Here is a 20886-nt window from a genome sequence, read left to right as displayed (position 1 = left end):
CGGGAGGTTTAATCTTGGAGTAGGATGGCATGACATTGGGTTGCTGCCAGCATACACGAGGAAGGAGAGGGGATGTTCCTGTCAGCAGTGCAGGAGGTTCACCTCTAGCTGCATGCATCCTAGTGGGTGGAGACATGCACACTGGTACATGAACATTCTCTGGTACTCTCTGTGTCATCCATATTCTCTGGTACTCTCTGTGTCATCCATATTCTCTGGTACTCTCTGTGTCATCCATATTCTCTGGTACTCTCTGTGTCATCCATATTCTCTGGTACTCTCTGTGTCATCCATATTCTCTGGTACTCTCTGTGTCATCCATATTCTCTGGTACTCTCTGTGTCATCCATATTCTCTGGTACTCTCTGTGTCATCCATATTCTCTGGTACTCTCTGTGTCATCCATATTCTCTGGTACTCTCTGTGTCATCCACATCTCTGGTACTCTCTGTGTCATCCATATTCTCTGGTACTCTCTGTGTCATCTCTGGTACTCTCTGTGTCATCCATATTCTCTGGTACTCTCTGTGTCATCCATATTCTCTGGTACTCTCTGTGTCATCCATATTCTCTGGTACTCTCTGTGTCATCCATATTCTCTGGTGGTACTCTGTGTCATCCATATTCTCTGGTACTCTCTGTGTCATCCATATTCTCTGGTACTGTGTCATCCATATTCTCTGGTACTCTCTGTGTCATCCATATTCTCTGGTACTCTCTGTGTCATCCATATTCTCTGGTACTCTCTGTGTCATCCATCCATGGTTCTCTGTGTCATCCATATTCTCTGGTACTCATCCATCTGGTACTCTCTGTATCATCCATATTCTCTGGTACTCTCTGTGTCATCCATATTCTCTGGTACTCTCTGTGTCATCCATATTCTCTGGTACTCTCTGTGTCATCCATATTCTCTGGTACTCTCTGTATCATCCATATTCTCTGGTACTCTCTGTGTCATCCACATTCTCTGGTACTCTCTGTCATCCACATTCTCTGGTACTCTCTGTGTCATCCATATTCTCTCGTACTCTGTGTCATCCATATTCTCTGGTACTGTCTGTGTCATCCACATTCTCTGGTACTCTCTGTGTCATCAACATTCTCTGGTACTCTCTGTGTCATCCACATTCTCTGGTACTCTCTGTCATCCACATTCTCTGGTACTCTCTGTATCATCCAAATTCTCTGGTACTCTCTGTGTCATCCATATTCTCTGGTACTCTCTGTGTCATCCACATTCTCTGGTACTCTCTGTGTCATCAACATTCTCTGGTACTGATATACATTGTTTGATATAATCTTGTTGCTCTTTCCTAATCCTGAGAAAGAATGTTTCAAACAGTATCACCAAAGTTACATTTTAAAATACATCTGTGTACGAATGCTGTAGGGTAGAGGGGGATGAAGGGAGAGATAAAATTATATGAACTGCAAGCAGCCTGAATGTCATGCTTTCTGCATTGACGGAACTGCCATGTTGACAGAGGATGACAGCGTGACACTATCATGTACATCCAGACACTCACTCTTTCAGGTTGCACTGTTTGAGTTATTATAGACATGTCTGTTGAACCATGTTGTATGTCCACTGTCGGATTCTTGATTGATTATTGTCCCTGCTGCATCTGTCCGTCCGTCCGTATGTGTCTATTCTTGTTAACTGTTGTACCCAATGTCTTCAAATATAGTGACAGCTTACATCGAGGGATTACGCAGACACCAGTTGATTTGGGTGACCTTGACCTTATTTTCAAGGTCACCATGACACTGACCATTTTTTATCCCCACGGCATGTAATGTGGGGGGATATAGTCGTCGCCTCGTCCGTCATTTTGTTTCCGGAGCATAACTCAAAGACCGTTCGATATTTTTCAACAAAAATTGGTAGATATGTCAAACATAACCTAAGGTGGTGCCTTTTGCTATTTACAGATTATTGTCATTTTTATTTTTTCCGGTTTCCATGGAAACAAATCGAACTTAGTCCCAAAAGGGAGGGGTGGGCTTCGTTTCTGGAGTAGGAAAACTTCTTAATATCTTTCAGCAAAACTTGGCAGATATGTGAGGCAGATCCCAAAGTGGTGCCTTTTTTGCTATTTGCAGACTTTTGTGATTATTACTTAGTCTTGTTCTTTCAAAGATGTGGGGGCCGGGGGGATATGTCACCTTCTGATGACTCTTGTTCAATCTCTTGTCATGCGATATCTCATGCACTGTTGTGCCCAATGTCTTCAACTTTGGTGACAGCCTACATTGGGTGATTACACAGACACCAGTCATTTCAGGGTTACCGTGACCTTATTTTAAAGGTCACATGACACTTTTCAAAATCACACCAAAGGTAATCTTCTGTGTCACCAAAAGTTAAAAACTAGTAAATATGTTATATTTCATTCTTCTTTAGCAGTGAGGGACATTGCCATGTTAGTGGCAAACACTAGTATATTAAATGAAAACTTTGTTTTTTTAGAACAATGTTTTGAGCAATTTCATCTTTTCAGCCAAATGGCATAAAGAAAATTCCTGAAATGGTGCATTTGAAGTAGTGACTGTGGAAATGAGTAAGGACTGTCAAATCCTTTAAGGAAATTTTGTAATTAAATACAGTCCGACATTATTAATTAATGTGTCATTGCTAATTATCCTGTCTGTTGTCAGTGGAGAACAATGGCTGCCAGGTCTGAGAGAAGCAGCCACGGTTGTCCATTACGTGCATGGTGCTGGCAGCTGCACATTATCACCATTTGTTTCTGTTATTTTGTTCCGTATTTGCTGTCTGCAGGCTTCTACGCATTTATCTCTTATCTGCCTGCTGAGAAGGGGAAATCAGTTTAAGTGTTTGTGATGATTATGTAATGCTAATCACATGTTTATTGGGCTATTACTGAGGTGAACATGAATTGCACTGGTTTTGACTAACCTTCACACCCTCCCTTCCTCTTAGCGTATTTCCTGATAAGATTAGAAACAGCTCAGGAGCCATTCCTTGCTTATAAATTTGATCTACATGCACTGCAAAAATTCAAAAAATGATAATTTTTAAAGATTAAGGACAATTTGGTTTTGATTTCGAACTGTAAAATTCTTTGAGAAGGCTTGTCCAAAATTTCACTTTTGAGAAATGTGTTATTTTTCTGGGACATCTTATGGTAATGTTTGCTGCTGAATCTCTGCACTTTGAGGTTTTCTGAAGCTGAATTTTTCTCTTGTCAGTTTTTTCAATGGGTGATCAAATGTGCTGTTAATGGGGCATGTTTTGGAGGCTGTAGATCTCCCCCTTTGAACTGGACATAATGCAGGACATCTTGGGAGAGTCTATGCAGATCCCACCAATGATGCACACAGTACGATGATACATCAATCTTGTCAATGTTGTCCTTTCAGTACAATTACCAACTAATCTGTGGTCTTAGCTTCATCTGGCAAACATTTGACCCTCTCTTTGCTCGGCTGTTTCCAAATGTCCAGGAAAACAATGGTGTGTGACCTTTGGCAGTGCCCTGTATGAAATTGCTGCTTTAATTTGACCATCTAGCAAGCTTAGCACTTGGCTCTGAAAGACCTCCCGCTGTCAGGGTCAAAGCATCCCTGTAATGGCCGAGTCCAGATCCTTTCCCAATGCGTGACTGGGTACCATTAACCTCCTACCAACTAACACTTGGACTAAACATTGCTTTATGCTGTTTTTTTTTTGTCTCCTGAGGATTGACTTAACGTCTTTGAGTCAAAGAGGCGCATTAGGGCCACCTCAAGCCTGACTATTGTCCCAAAGCGACAGCATCACTATTTGGTTATGGCAGCATCACCAATCACCGTATACAGCTGGCTGTTTACCCGTTTATATAGTTTTCTATTCACTGGTGTAACACTCACAGCCAAGACATACAGCTGGCTGTTTACCGTTTTGATATGGTCTTGTATTCAATGGTGTAACACTCACAGACAAGATGTACAGCTGGCTGTTTACCGTGTTGATATAGTCTTGTAGTCACTGGTGTAACACTCACAGACATGACATACAGCTGGCTATTTACCGCCTGATATAGTCTTGTAGTCATTGGTGTAACACTCACAGACAAGACTAACTAGGATCAAATAGATTTATTATATGGTTTCTGTCCCATCTGATGACAAAATTGTCTTGTGAGTGACCTGCTATCTGCAGAGGAGTACTGAGGGTGACATAACTGAGAATTGTAATGTTCAGAACACTGTCATGGGTCGAGTAATTATAAACTACATACGGAATCTAACTGTGAACATGACAGGTAACTGTACAGTGTATGTCATGTGCAAGTAGGTTGAGAATAGGTGCATTTGATATGCTGATGTGTTTTGTGATGTAAGTAACCTACAGAAATTCAGAAAAATGTCATGCTTTCTGGTATCTGTTGAAATACTGAAGTTGAAATACTAATGTTGAAATACTGAAATGCCAGTACAGAATGTTATATATTATAACCCAAGATTATATACAGCAGTATTTTGGTTTCTGAATAATATTTTGTTTAAAATTGCCACATCAAATAGAAATGTTCTGAGAAGTGTAATGAAGATTTATACCTTTCCTAACCTTGCAACCTAGCTGTTGAGGACAGCCATATCTGGCGGAGTGTGACTTGCTCTCTTGAAGCAGACGGCAACATGACACCTCCATACAGCTGCTCTTGGCACATAAATTCCACCTGTTGCCTGAACTGGTCACTTCAGCTTGTTAGAGAGTTGTCTCTCATAATCCACCAGGATTTTCTTTAAATTCCTGAAGTTGCAGTTTTGTGAGTTTCTGCTGTTATTTGAGCTGAGTGTTGATGTTATCACAAGGACAAGAGATGTTATCACAAGGACAAGAGATGTTATCAGGGTCTGGTTCTGGGTCACTTGCTATGGATGTCTGATGTCAAGACATGAATGACCCTGTTTGATTCCTCAATGCCTTTCTCTACACCTGATTACTTGCCGCTTTTTTGTCCAGTTTAACTTCCAGTGTATTGGTTTACAAGACTCAGGATGAACTTCAAACAATCAGGATGGGAATGTTTGTACTGCTTCACCCAGCTGTTACAAGTTACTACCTTATTAAACTTATAAATATAACAATCAAGAATTGACTGAATTTGAGAGTGGCAGCCATTCCTTACCTATCTGCAACTGGCCAGTGGGTGGTTGTGTTTAATGCTCACACCTTATACAGATGCAAGAGATACAAGATATTTTATTGCACATACATGCCATGTAGAAACAACTGATGTATGTGAACTATGAAATGTCGTTATAAACACAATTACCACTTATAGACTGTCAAACAGAATGCGACTGGTTGTTGAATGTTTGTTGTAAGGCACCAAGACGTGTTCTTGGATGATCTCACTCACTCACTCACTCACTCACTCACTCACTCACTCACTCACTCACTCACTCACTCACTCACTCACTCACTCACTCACTCACTCACTCACTCACTCACTCACTCACTCACTCACTCACTCACTCACTCACTCACTCACTCACTCACTCACTCCTCACTCACTCACTCACTCACTCACTCACTCAGTATCGTGTCCTACAGTTGTGTCCTGTGCTCAGTGTCCTGCAGCACCAAGAAGGTGCCCGGACTCCACAGTCAGCCTAACCAGACTGGGATATGATGACTGATTTATGTTTCTTCAGCTATTTAGAAATGACAAACATAAATTATCCCTGTAGATGGCCACTGAGGTAAATCAACCTGCTCTTTGTTGCCTGGGTGTTGGTTGTTTATAGTTCATCATTTCCCATGGGAACAATACCTGAAGGTCCTCCTCCTCCTACTCCACTGCTGCACCTGGGACCCGCTTCAGGCATCTTCAAGGTTTTCACTTCTAGGTTTCAGGGCAACGTGAACACATCAATGATACTATAAGTACCAACATTTGTGATTTTGATTGTTCAGTCTATACAGGCTAAACTATGATCAGAAAATATGTAGACCATCAAATATTGTAAGTTCAACAGTCTGACCACTTGAGACTTGTGATGTGGCAAAAATAACTCAATACTGCTGTTATCACATAGAAAATAAAAAAAAATAATAATAATGTGTCCATTTATACGGCGCCAAACACCAGGTATGCTCATAGCGCAAACAATCAATAAGGCATTATTGAAGTCCATAGAACTTTTTGTAGAGAAAGATTTTGAGGTGACACTTAAAGTTTTCAAGGGTTGGAGACAGCTTAAGGTCATCAGGGAGAGAATTCCAACTGATCGATGCCATATTCTGGTAAGGGGCGGTGGGGTAGCCTAGTGGTTAAAGCGTTGGCTCGTCACGCCGAAGACCCGGGTTCGAATCCCCACATGGGTACAATGTGTGAAGCCCATTTCTGGTGTCCCCCGCCGCGATGTTGCTGGAAGATTGCTAAAAGCGGCGTAAAACCAAACTCAGTCAGTCATGTTCTGGTAAGACTTGTAGCCAAATGATTTGAGGTTCCACTTTGGTACACAGAGCAGATTAGATGAGGATGAATGCAGAGTTCTCGTTGGCATGTAAGGAGAGAGGAGTTCTTGAAGATACACAGGTGCAATACCATGAATGGACTGATAAGCAAGTGTAAGGATCTTATGGTCAATGCGAGCTTCAATAGGCAGCCAGTGAAGAGACATCAGGATGGGAGCGATGCGGAAGTGTTTAGGTTGGAGAGTAACTATGCAGGCAGCTGTGTTCTGGATTCGTTGAAGCTTTTGGATGGAACAGTTATATTCAGTTATCTTCCATGAGTATTATTTCATGTTATATCTTCCTGTAGGTTATGGTGAACTCCATAGATGTCACTATTTGATTGAGAAGAAGCCACACACATCCTCCAGAGAGCCTGTGGTTGATCAGATGTTTCCCATGATTCAATGCAAATGATTTGACCAGTAATTAAGTTCATGTACTTCTAGCATGCAGCACGTGTCAAGGGGTGTAACATTGTGTGGAGCATCTCATCTTTCCAGTGAAAGTGTTCCATCTTACAATGCACATGTTTTCATGAAGATCTGGGCCCCGTTCACAAAGCTATCGTAGTGCTATGATTGTCGTAAGTCTGTGTTACAGTATAGGAGTTACGACAGTCGTAACGCTACGATAGCTTTGTGAAACAGGCCCTGATTTTTGTTCCTCTTCGCATTATTTTCTCTGACTCTACTAAGATTTGACCTAGTGTTGCACACAGAATTATTGTTATACCACCAACTGTTGGGTGGGGATATTGACCCCTTTGACAGTGATAATTACGCTTAATTAGCTTCCTGGCAAACTGAGTGTGTAGGACTGTTTCTGATTGTCTGTCGTAGATACCGATCGCCTTGTACAAGGGGAAACTGACACCAACATATATGGAGCAACTCTAATTACAGCTCGCCATGTGAACTCAGATGTGAACATCTTTAATCTGGGTAAATCTGCAACACTGACAAGAATCTGTTTTAAGTACCATTGGCATATCTATATTTAGAGGTTGCATTGTGTTCGTAAAACAGTGTCTTTCAACAAAAATCTTCATTCAGAAATATCTGTGCTGTGTAGGGCTTCAGTGTCAGGCCTCAGTGTTGGGGCTTGGGTGTTTGGATTTAATGAAGTACCTCAGTATCCTGCCCCTGTCTCCACTCACTCACTCACTCACCCCACTGACTCATCTGTAATATAATATGTCATTCATACACCCAAACCATACTCTCCATACCATGTTCCACCCTCCCCTTATTCACTCACACACCCTCCACTCACTCAGGGACGGTGGGGTAGCCCAGTGGTTAAAGCATTAGCTCGTCATGCCGAAGGCCCGGGTTTAATTCCCCACACGGGTACAATATGTGAATGCCAATTCCGGTGTCCCTCACCGTGATATTGTTGGAATATTGCTAAAAGCAGCGTAAAACCCAACTCACTCACTCATTCACTCAAGTAGTTTTGCAGTCATCAGTGAAATGGACAACATCTGTCTGTCTGTCTGTCCACCAAACTTGGCACATAGACTGGTGTAGTAAAGAATATGTGCCTTCTTTTGGGGGTGATGTTTTAAAATAAATATGATGATTGAGCTTTCCATAGCATAATTTCCATAATTCTATTCAAAATCTTTTTAAAGAACGTAAGAAAGAACGAATAATCTTTTGTTTTTTGTTCTCTTTTAACCATTACATATGAAAGACGTGTGTTTAGTCTCAAGCGGAACACCAAATTCATTCTTAAAAAACTTGTGGTTAATTAATACCGAGCGATTAAAACTTACCAAAAAGTCATCTGCTTCACTCTCGCCCGGCAACGAAACCACAGAGAGGTTATGTAGCTCTGTCGCCAGAGCACTGCAGCGAACCGGAAGTGACGTTATGTGAGGAAGGATTTTCAGTTAGTTGACAAGCTCGTCATTTTGCTGATTTCTCCACATCAATGAAGACATGCCGAATCGTTGTGTTGCAATCAATTACTCCCAGGGATCCGGTGATGGTGTCACCATGCACAGATTTCTCACCGAACCCTGCTGTTCATGCTAAATGGGTAATGTTTGTGAGTGTGAAGCGAGCATTGTGGAAGCCTGGAACGATACCTTACTTGTGTTCAGATCACTTCACGGAAGTTAAAAATCAAGACTACTTACTAGTTGTAGTAAAATATGTATATGATTGGTGACCAAAAGGATTTCGCATGACACAACTGGTAACATAACAATTTCTTCCTCAGAAGCGAGGTTGTGGTCGAAGTGAAAATAATATTTTAAGTAGTATTATGTTGACACCCACCTTGCTTCCAAGAGAGAAATTGTTAATTGTTATGTTATAAGCTATGTCATGCAACATCCTATTGGACATCAATCAAATACATATTTTGCAACCAGTAGAAAGTAGTTTTGATTTTGTAACTCAGTGAAAGCAATCTTAAACAGCATTTATTCTTAGACTGGCAGATGTTCGCAACAGGGCGCCGCCATTTTTAAAAATCGTGACGTCACAGGCTAAAGTCTGTTCGAGAATCAATGAAATTATGGTTTGTTTTCATCAAGTTAGAAAATCAAAACTACTTTCTACTCGTAGTTAAATATGTATTTGAATCATGACCAAAAGGATTATGCATGACACAACTTGTAACATATCGATTTCTTCCACGGAAGCGAGGTGGGGGTCGAAGTGACAATATTGCGCAGATAAATTTCTTGCTACATCCACATGGTTAACGGACTCCACTCAGCAGTATGTAGATACTAGTCGATCTTCTTCCTGTAACCGTGATGAGTGAGGCTGATCATCGTTTTCACTATCACTAGCGTCTAGCTCAAACAAATAAGGCCTAGCGACACCAAGCAATTTTGAAAACAAGTTGTAACTCAGAAGCCAGGCAAAGCAGGTGACAAGATTAAATGACAGTATATTGCGAAAACATAAAGCTTTCACTTTTCACAACAGTTGTCACGATTTCAGGTTTAGACAAACCTGTGAACAAGATAATTTACCCCTGGAAATGTACATGAATTCTAAACCACCCCTCCTATGTATACTCACATTACGTCACGGAGACGTGCCCCTCTGATTGGTTGAAATTTCATTTGCGGGAGAGAACTGTCCACTGTTGTCAAAAAGGTCGATTTAAGTTAATTAATGGTCTAAATGAGTAGTTTTAATGACGGGGTTTCATTTATAATGATGCCAATAAATTATTTATGTATTTGTACCCCCTTAGAGTATATGTGATCTTTAATAAATTCTAAAAAAGGTTGAAACAAATACTCACAGTTATTTTACTTTAAATCACAGCCTTTGGACAAGTGAGTCAAACATCCTTTTGATGATTTAGTTTCATGTCTCCACAAGACTGATTGACTCATTCATAGTTGTAACCCGAGTATTATCAGTAACACATTCATAGTTGTAAGGCTGATAGTATGAGTTATGCACAGTGAACCCCATTAAGATATCACCATTAGTTTCAGTGTACAGGAGATGAGAAGAGGCCTTCACAATGCAAATCAACACACTGCCCTCCTTTTCTAACGACTGTAAAGTAATTAGCCCCTAGCAGGGTACGGCAGCCATATGTGGGGGAGGAGGGTTAATGGTAGTAGAGCAAACATGGAGGTGGCCAGCCGTGGAAGGAATGACTTTCACAGAGTGACAAATAGGGCTTGTTCCTACTCAGACAGTCTGTTGGTCTCAGACTGCTGCCATGTAGCTACAATATTGTTGACATTGATGAAACACCACATAATCAAACATAAATACCCTGAAACAGATATTCCGGTAGGAGAGTGTATGTGCTCCATTAAAGTTTGTTTTATTGACTCATTTATCAATTGCTCTCTAAATATGTTCATAATGTGCATTATGCCTGGCACAGGTTAACCATTGTTTGAAGGTCTGAACATCAGTGTGTGTTGGTGTCAGCCTAGGACCAGCTCTTGATTGAAGACGTACATCTATTTATACTTGTACCAAGATGAAAATACCTGACTGCAAACTCTCACTAACAAGCTGATATCAGCCTAGCATCTTGAAGCAGTTGGCCAGGGAACAGGTGCTTTAAACCATTAAATTCAGGTGCCAAGGAACAATGTAATGTTTCAGGACTTTTCCACATATAGCGTGGATGCTATTTTAGGTATATTGTGTGCATGTTTTGAGTAAGTGTGTTGTTGATTGTTTGGCCAGGTGTTAAACCAGGGGAATATTGATTTCTAACTTCATAAATTGCGTTTGTCAGCTGGATGTATTGTTCAGTATTTGTACATATCATGTAACAGTGCTGTTTGTACAGGTACGTGTGGTTGAAGGAGGTCTGAGTGGAGCCGTGCACCTTACTGAGACACAACCTGCCAGGTGTGGCCTTATGTCAACAGTAGACAACTTCATACGGAAATTAACACAGGCAGCGTTAATTCATAAATCTGTATACACATGGAGGAGTTTGCTCCAGGGTTAATGTCAGCCCACTTCTAGGTTGTGGCCATCCAGTCTGTCATCTGTGATAGGTGTTATCTCTCTAGAGCAAATTGGTGGCATCCCATCTTGATAGAGACGGGTCGGATTCCTCTCATCACAGAGGTGGTCTCATCAGCCATTCAATGTTTAGCATGTTTCAGCAGGTGATTTGCAGCCATAATTTATCACCCTAATTCCCTGTCTGACCATTTCGGCATAGTGAAATCAGACTCCATGTTAACTCTCTAGGAGGTCATATTTCCCTCCTACTCTCTCCTTCACTTTCGATCCCCCGACCGCGTCGTACCAAAAGACGTTAAAATATGGTACTTGTTGGTCCCTGCCTGGCGCTCGGCAGTCTTGGGTACAACAAGGACTGGTCGGCTCAGAGTCAGTATAATGTGTCTGAGTGGGGTATTCATGCTTCACTGCGGCATGGTATCTCAGTGGGCTAGCACTATAAAACCAGCCTAAGTCTGGGCTAGTACAAGCAGCCGCACATACACATACACACGCATGCACATCGTCATATGAGGGAAATATTCTCAAGCACGACGTTAAACCCAATTTCACCTCACCTCTCCTTCACTCTTTCTGTCTTCCTTGTTCCACACCCAAATGATGTAAACTTATGTCTATTTACATTTATGTAAAATGTTTGTATGTCCACAGCAGTGCCTCTGTTTTGTAATGGAATGTTTTTTTGCAACAAACAATCCTGGGCCCCGTTCCACAAAGCAATCGTAGAGCTGAACTGATCCTGACTCCCATACTTACATAGACTTACGACTGTTGTAGCATTACGATCAGTGTGTGGAACAGGGCCCTGATGTGTTTCCAGTTCTCTGTTGTGCAACATCTTCTACTGTCAATACAGGGGCGGTGGGTAGCCTAATGGTTCAAGTGTCCACTCTTCACGCTGAACACCAAGGTTCCACTCACTCTCTCTGTCAATACAGGGGCCCATTTCTGGTGTCTCCCACCATGATATTTCTTCAATATTGCTAAAAGCAGCACAAAACCACACTCACTCACTCACTCTGTCACTACAGCCACATTCATCACACACCAGGTCATCATTCTCCCAGATTCTTTCACCCCAAATCAGATCCTTGGCAGTCACAGAAAACCAATTTGTCTCCTTTGAATGTATCTTAATTACCCGAGTTTGTCGGCAGCAATCAGATAATGATGGTCAGAAACATGTTCCTTCTCGTCATGTCTGCCCAAACTACCTGCAGAACAGTCCAGGGAGATTACGTTCCGTCGCCCACATTCCATCAGGTCCATCTTCTCCCCCGCCACCACAGGCGACATCTCCCGACCTAGACCAAACTGGAGATACGGTGATGTATATGCAACCAGCTACTTCAAAGCTAATGTCATCCGATTAAGATGTGATTGCCAGATTGTTATGTGGTGGAAAGTGATTGTGGGCTGAGCATCATGTCTGATTGAGTGGGAGAAGACATGGTGCTATCAACAAGCAGGCTGGTCGGACTCTCAGGGGTCGGCAGTGATTACGTCAGTACATCAACACTCCAAGGGCCTGACTGATTGGTTGCAATAATGTTTGTGTTGAAGCACCTGGTGTGGTCGTATTGTAGGTCTTAGATCACCAGGGTGTCCCTTGATTGGCATGTACGACTCCAGTATGGGAAGAGGCTGAGAGATTTGTGGAGAGAGCACCGAAGACAGATGGGGGATTGGGTGTCTGGATTTGGAGGTTGGCTTGTGATGAGTCACCTTGATTGTCATATGTAGTGGAACTACTGCTTATGTTGTTGACCCATACTCTAGTGTTGGTACTTCTCTTTCATAATGGAATATTGACAAAACCAAACTTGTCCACCCACCTCTCTACCTCTCTCTCTAGATATTTGTCCACCCACCTCTCTACCTCTCTCTCTAGATATTTGTCCACCCACCTCTCTACCTCTCTCTCTAGAAATTCTGATCCTTGTTACTGGACACAGCAATAAGTGTCGTTTCTCCCTCCGTGTAACTGATATCATCTTGATCTTTATCCTTCAGAACAATAAGAGGCCGTAAAGAATGCTTGACCAGTACAAGATCACAACCAGAATAGGATGTTTTGTGACAATATACATGAGCCTATATGAGCCCAAGTTCCCTTGAACCTGGCACAAAGCCTTCTGCCTGTATTGCCCATACTTACAGCTGTAATTGGCTGTGGTTGAGAGGCATGTTATGAGGTGTTTCGTTATGAGGTGGTGTTCCAAAGAGAACATTTAGAGTTAAGTATGTTGGAAGATGATGTATCTGTTAATTTTGTCTATGTACGCTAAGACACACCTGTGTTTTGCTGAGGTTATGAGGAACACATTCTTCACAACATCAAGAGCTTCCTTTTAAGATCCGGCTTCTCACCTGCTTCCAAGTCGTTATTTGTCCACTGGGTGCAGCGTCCTGCTTCTGTGTACCTGTAAAGTGGGTGACATGACACCATACAGGAGTGTTTACTTTTCAAGTGACTCTCATAGGTTCATTTGTTTTCATGAGACAACTCAATATGGCTGCAGTTAAGGCTTGCCGGAAACTTCAAGTTGACTAATTTCCCTGAAGATGTTTTTGAGTAGCGACAGGCTCGTTTCCTGAAGTGATGGATGAGTCCCCTGATGGTGGGAAGAGGCACTCGCTCTTCAGTAGCTGACACAGCTGGAATACTGTAGACTAGGAACACTGCTGTAGACTATTTCCCACAACACTACTGTAGACTATTTCCCACAACACTACTGTAGACTGTTTCTCACAACACTACTGTACACTATTTCCCACAACACTACTGTAGACTATTTCCCACAACACTACTGTAGACTATTTCCCACAACACTACTGTAGACTATTTCCCCACACTACACTGCTGTACACTATTTCCCACAACACTACTGTAGACTGTTTCCCTACAAACACTGCTGTTTCCCACAACACTACTGTACACTATTTCCCACAACACTACTGTAGACTGTTTCCCACAACACTACTGTAGACTATTTCCCACAACACTACTGTAGACTATTTCCCACAACACTGCTGTAGACTATTTCCCACAACACTACTGTAGACTATTTCCCACAACACTACTGTAGACTATTTCCCACAACACTACTGTAGACTATTTCCCACAACACTGCTGTAGACTATTTCCCACAACACTGCTGTAGACTATTTCCCACAACACTACTGTAGACTATTTCCCACAACACTGTAGACTGTAGACTATTTCCCACAACACTACTGTAGACTATTTCCCACAACACTACTGTAGACTATTTCCCACAACACTACTGTAGACTATTTCCCACAACACTACTGTAGACTATTTCCCACAACACTACTGTAGACTATTTCCCACAACACTACTGTAGACTATTTCCCACAACACTGCTGTAGACTATTTCCCACAACACTGCTGTAGACTATTTCCCACAACACTGCTGTAGACTATTTCCCACAACACTGCTGTAGACTATTTCCCACAACACTGCTGTAGACTATTTCCCACAACACTACTGTAGACTATTTCCCACAACACTGCTGTAGACTATTTCCCACAACACTACTGTAGACTATTTCCCTACAACACTACTGTAGACTATTTCCCACAACACTGCTGTAGACTATTTCCCACAACACTACTGTAGACTATTTCCCACAACACTACTGTAGACTATTTCCCACAACACTACTGTACTGCTGTGTAGACTATTTCCCACAACACTGCTGTAGACTATTTCCCCAACAACACTGCTGTAGACTATTTCCCACAACACTACTGTAGACTATTTCCCACAACACTGCTTTGTTTCCCACAACACTGCTGTAGACTATTTCCCACAACACTACTGTAGACTATTTCCCACAACACTACTGTAGACTATTTCCCACAACACTGCTGTAGACTATTTCCCACAACACTGCTGTAGACTATTTCCCACAACACTGCTGTAGACTATTTCCCACAACACTGCTGTAGACTATTTCCCACAACACTACTGTAGACTATTTCCCACAACACTACTGTAGACTATTTCCCACAACACTGCTGTAGACTATTTCCCACAACACTACTGTAGACTATTTCCCACAACACTGCTGTAGACTATTTCCCACAACACTGCTGTAGACTATTTCCCACAACACTGCTGTAGACTATTTCCCACAACACTGCTGTAGACTGTTTCCCACAACACTGCTGTAGACTGTTTCCCACAACACTGCTGAAGACTATTTCCCACAACACTGCTGTAGACTATTTCCCACAACACTGCTGTAGACTATATAAACTATTAATCATGTTACGAAGATACAGGAAAGACAGACAATATAATCTGGTTTTGTCTTGGGGTAGCCAGACAATATTTTCATGTTATAGATAATATAACATGTTTCATTGCATAGCATTCTATGAGGGAACAGTGGCAATATTCTATAAACTATTAATATATACATAGAATGCACAAATATACAACAACAAAAACAATACACAGACACATTTCACATATCAATGAGGCACCTCATAAAACATGTAGCATAATGACATGGAAACAACATGAGTGAGGAAATGTAGGGTGGTACAAGAAATCTGTTTACAAGCATAGATATGATGATGATATATCCCAGATATTGTTGTTGGGTTATATCAAGGGAAGCCAGACATTATTGTCAGGTTATATCACGGGAAGGCAGATCTTGTTGTCAGTCTAACACAAGTGTCGGCCGGGCATTGCAACATGTAGAGAAACTCATGGTAGCATAATTATAAGAATGACATGCTCAGTGAATGTGATATGGGAACATTGTATGACATTGAGAACTGTGGCAGTGACACAGGTTCATCCATTTTCTGGTGATCAGTCAGTAATATGATTGACTGTCTGAGGGGAATCAATTACATCTCCCAATAGGTTAATAAGATCCAGTCTGGACAGAAACTTAACATCTTGACGGACTGGTGTAGCTGCCAGTTGTACGGCTGGACTTGGGGGAAATTGAGTCATTACTGTAGTCTGGCACCACAGGACATCACCCCCAGAGTAGAACAGTCCCCTACACATGACATTTGTAAGATATAACAGATTTATCACACCCCTCCAAGCCAGTCATTCAGGATACCCTCCTGTACCTAACCATCCAATCAGATGCAGAGAGAAATAGTGGACATAGATGAACAGATGAAACATGATTGTTTGGTTTCTTGGCAAACCCTTCCCCATGTTGGCAAAATGTGTGAACCCCTTTCTGGTTCCCCTGCCGTAGATGTTGCTGGAATATTGCTAAAAGCGGCATAAAACCAAACTCACTCACTCAATCTCGGCAAACCCAACTGATAATATGAATATGAATGGCATTGACAGTACAGAGTGGTGAAATATATGAAGTTCCTGAGAGTGGTGTACACCACACATGAAGGGTGAGGCCTGATTTGTACAGTGTACACACAGGATCACAGGATTTGTACAGTGTACACCCACACAGGTAGCAGGATGAGGCCCTGATTTGTACACACAGGATCCAGGGTGAGGCCCTGATTTGTACAGTGTACACCACACACAGGTAGCAGGGTGAGGCCCTGATTTGTACAGTGTACACCACACACAGGATCCAGGGTGAGGCCCTGATTTGTACAGTGTACACCACACACAGGTAGCAGGGTGAGGCCCTGATTTGTACAGTGTACACAGGATCCAGGGTGAGGCCCTGATTTGTACAGTGTACACCACACACAGGTAGCAGGGTGAGGCCCTGATTTGTACAGTGTACACCACACACAGGATCCAGGGTGAGGCCCTGATTTGTACAGTGTACACCACACACAGGTAGCAGGGTGAGGCCCTGATTTGTACAGTGTACACCACACACAGGTAGCAGGGTGAGGCCCTGATTTGTACAGTGTACACCACACACACAGGTAGCAGGGTGAGGCCCTGATTTGTACAGTGTACCACACACAGTGATCCAGGGTGAGGCCCTGATTTGTACAGTGTACACAGGTAGCAGGGTGAGGCCCTGATTTGTACAGTGTACACCACACACAGGATCCAGGGTGAGGCCCTGATTTGTACAGTGTACACCACACACAGGTAGCAGGGTGAGGCCCTGATTTGTACAGTGTACACCACACACAGGTAGCAGGGTGAGGCCCTGATTTGTACAGTGTACACCACACACAGGAAGCAGGGTGAGGCCCTGACAGGAACCATTCAACCACCACTTCCAACTTCAAGTTCCCCATGTCCCCCACTCACTCACTCACTCACTCCGATTAGTTGTGACTGAGAGGACAAATCTGATTGGTGTTGGGATGAAGAGGCAGTCGTCCATAAGCTGGTTATAACATATGTTATATAATTACTATGGCTGTGTTACTGAGGTCCAAGGAAGTATTCCCATAATGAAAATTAAGATCATTTCCAAAATGTGTAATGCAACTTGAAGCAAGTTCATCCAATATAAGTTACTTTATAGATGTTGCTCCTGATGTCCTAGTTCACTGTTCTTCTCAGTTCAACATCAGTATATATACTATATCATCATTTTGTTTCAGTCAGAGAACTCAGTTGGGAGAAAAACAAACATGGCTGTCACTGCATCTTCTTGGAGACGAGTGTCGGACTGACTGGGTAGAAGATGTTCCGTGAAGAATGTTCAGTAGGGTCAGTCTGTCTCTAATTGGTTGTAATGGAGGAAATTCTTGACCACACAAAGAATCAATGGTTTACACTGTCAGCCTGTTGTGAACAGAAGTTGGTCCAGATCCCTCCAGTCTTTGTTTGATCCAGCAACAGGAACACAGCTGACTGAGGGAAGGACCAGCAGAAGGATTGTCTGTTGAGGATCCAGGAATCACAAGATGTATCGGCAACCATTTGGTACATGCCCTGAATCATCAGTAAGAAGAATGTTATGTAGTAGATGAGGTTCAGTTTAGATCCAGTGTTGAGCCCAGGTCAGAATCCACATCTAAAACATGACATGATCCCTAAACAGATCCAGTGTGAGGTCCATGAGTGAATACAGATCAGGATCCGGATATGATCTGGTACAGATCCAACAATGAGATCCAATATGAGGTGGACACAGATAACAAAGTCTCTTTCGTGTGAGTTGAAGAAAGCAGCCTCTTCCACACCTGGTGTTGACAGCGTTGTTGGGAGAGGTTCTGACTTGCTGGTTTGTCTGCACCACAGTCTGTAGGCTTGAACTCAGACAGAGGAGTTCAAGTGTAGAGCTAGTGTTACCAGCCAACAAGACAAATATAAGTACTAAAAGAAACAAAACCTTGATATAAACTTCCATGAAGTATTTCCATGTGACCCTCACTCAATAAACATCACAGAGGTTGGCAGTGCCTCGTGTTCAGGGTTGAGGAGGCCCCATTGTCTGGGTGTTCCTTATCCTTCAGAAGATGGGGTGTGAGTGACCACATTCTTCCTAAACTTGCAGCTGTAGTTCCAGTCATCAGTACACCTGTGTATCTCTGTGATGGGAATATGTGTGTAGTGTTCTTCTTGGATATACCTGGATTATACCTGGAAACTACCTGAACAAGCAAGGACACTTGCCACAGGTGAGTACAATCGGTTTTAGTAGTTGTGTGACCTCTGCCCACTATCTTTGGAGGCGATCGAGTAAGTTGGTCTATATTGTTTCATGCTCTATACATTGTGCCTCAGGTGTTGTAATTTATTTGCCAAGACAGTTAAGTTTAATCAGCTTTATGACCATAATAATAAACCCAGGTAGATAAGGACAATTACAGTTTCACTTTCACCTGTCTGGAAGATGGACCAGCAGAGGTGAATTGAGCTGACCTCTGCCCCAGTGACAGCCATTTGTCTGGCAAGATCACCCCTCAACATCCCCATCATGACCCAACAATTATTGTGTTTGCTGTTTTGGCTACCAAATGTTCTACAAATGCTAAATGGGATGTCTTGGCAATAAATGGCAGCCTTGCATCCACCATCAATCGTTTTCTCCCTTGTGTGTGGAACTAGCATTTACTTCCAGCCCATTTGCATCCATGTTCTGCACTTCAAAGAAGGTGTGTTGTGTGTCCTGCTCTACACTAATGCTATGGACTGTTAATGGATTATGTTAGGTTTGTTTCTCTTTAATGGTTTGACTGGGTCGCCTTGACCCTGGAGTTATTGACCGAGGAGTAGGTGTTCGGTTGTATGGATGCTGTGCTTCACACAGGCCCTAAGTTGATCCCCGGTACAATTCCAGTGTACTTCTGGTGTCAATTTAGTGCCCGTCAGGGATTAGTGGTAATACTAGGGGCATGGTTTCACAAAGTGTCATTCCTGGTTTTCCATACATCACTGATCTGTCGTAAACTTGTGTCCAGTGTCCAGTGACTTGAAAGTGGACAGGAGTGTGAGACGCTGTCTGTAATTAGAGGCCCCGGAACGTCCAGCCTCGGGGTGCAGATTATTGCTCTTTGTCAAGCGAAGCGATGTCAAATTTGTAATTGTTTATTGTTGTTTTGTTGTTGTATGATGTTAGCTTGGTCTGTATTCATGAAGGGTATTTATTGCCATATATCAAACAGTCAAGAAGTTGAAGGTACCTTAACTTTCCAAACAGTTTGGCTTAATCCTCTTATGCTTGAACATATGTGGATGAAACGTCTGGTCGTGTATTTAGTGAAGATCAGAAAGAGTTTGTCCCATGTTACATTCCTGCACTGCTGGAAGGAAGGAGTAGGAAGATGGCAATATATTCCCTCACTCTCCATGCCTCCCTTTTAACATTGAACAGAATTCTTCAACAGAATAGAAAAACTCTTTTATCTTTCTCTTTCTTCAATTTTTGTGAGTCGTGGCTTTTTAAGCCCAGTTTTAAGAAAAGTGGATTGGAAACTGCTCTGGTCCTGTAGTCCATGCCAGTAGTTGGAAGGGACACCTCACTATAATTATCAGGCCATGCCGTGGATGCATCCAGGGTATAGTGGAGAGTGATTGTAACGTGTACCCTGGAGATTATATCGAGGATGCCTCCATGGGGAATATCTCCACTTAATATTCATGACCACTACTGTGTACATTGCTCTGCATGACCACAGCTTCACTGGAATAAGTACCTAGCATAGACAGCCACTGTATCATCCATGTTCTGTCAGACATGGCCACAGCTTCACTGGAATAAGTACCTAACATAGACAGCCACTGTACCATCCATGTTCTGTCAGACTGGCCACAGCTTCACTGGAATAAGTGCCTAGCATAGACAGCCACTGTACCATCCATGTTCTGTCAGACATGGCCACAGCTTCACTGGAATAAGTACCTAGCATAGACAGCCACTGTACCATCCATGTTCTGTCAGACATGGCCACAGCTTCACTGGAATAAGTGCCTAGCATAGACAGCCACTGTATCATCAGTGTTCTGTCAGACATGGCCACAGCTTCCCTGGAATAAGTACCTAGCAGAGGCAGCCACTGTATCATCCATGTTCTGTCAGACATGGCCACAGCTTCACTGGAATAAGTACCTAGCATAGACAGCCACTGTATCATCCATGTTCTGTCAGACATGGCCACAGCTTCACTGGAATAAGTACCTAGCATAGGCAGCCACTGTATCATCAGTGTTCTGTCAGACATGGCCACAGCTTCCCTGGAATAAGTACCTAGCATAGACAGCCACTGTATCATCCATGTTCTGTCAGACATGGCCACAGCTTCACTGGAATAAGTACCTAGCATAGACAGCCACTGTATCATCCATGTTCTGTCAGACATGGCCACAGCTTCACTGGAATAAGTGCCTAGCATAGACAGCCACTGTATCATCCATGTTCTGTCAGACATGACCACAGCTTCCCTGGAATAAGTACCTAGCATAGACAGCCACAGTACCATCCATGTTCTGTCAGACATGGCCACAGCTTCACTGGAATAAGTACCTAGCATAGGCAGCCACT

The 20886-nt window shown here is 42.6% G+C and overlaps 1 long non-coding RNA gene across 2 annotated transcripts in view; it reads left to right on the top strand.

The window, feature by feature from the left end:
- The window catches only part of LOC124263933, a 118539-nt gene that overhangs the window by 70089 nt on the left and 27564 nt on the right, over positions 1-20886 (top strand). For both annotated transcript variants that reach the window (XR_006894994.1, XR_006894995.1), the window contains exon 3: positions 17501-18523. This is a non-coding gene — a long non-coding RNA (uncharacterized LOC124263933). The remainder of the gene's footprint in view (positions 1-17500; positions 18524-20886) is intronic.

Source organism: Haliotis rubra, unplaced genomic scaffold (assembly GCF_003918875.1).
Source record: "Haliotis rubra isolate DU_JTF1 unplaced genomic scaffold, ASM391887v1 Scf90, whole genome shotgun sequence".
In the NCBI taxonomy this organism is placed as follows: Eukaryota; Metazoa; Mollusca; class Gastropoda; order Lepetellida; family Haliotidae; genus Haliotis; species Haliotis rubra.
This window is presented reverse-complemented; position numbering and strand designations above follow the sequence as displayed.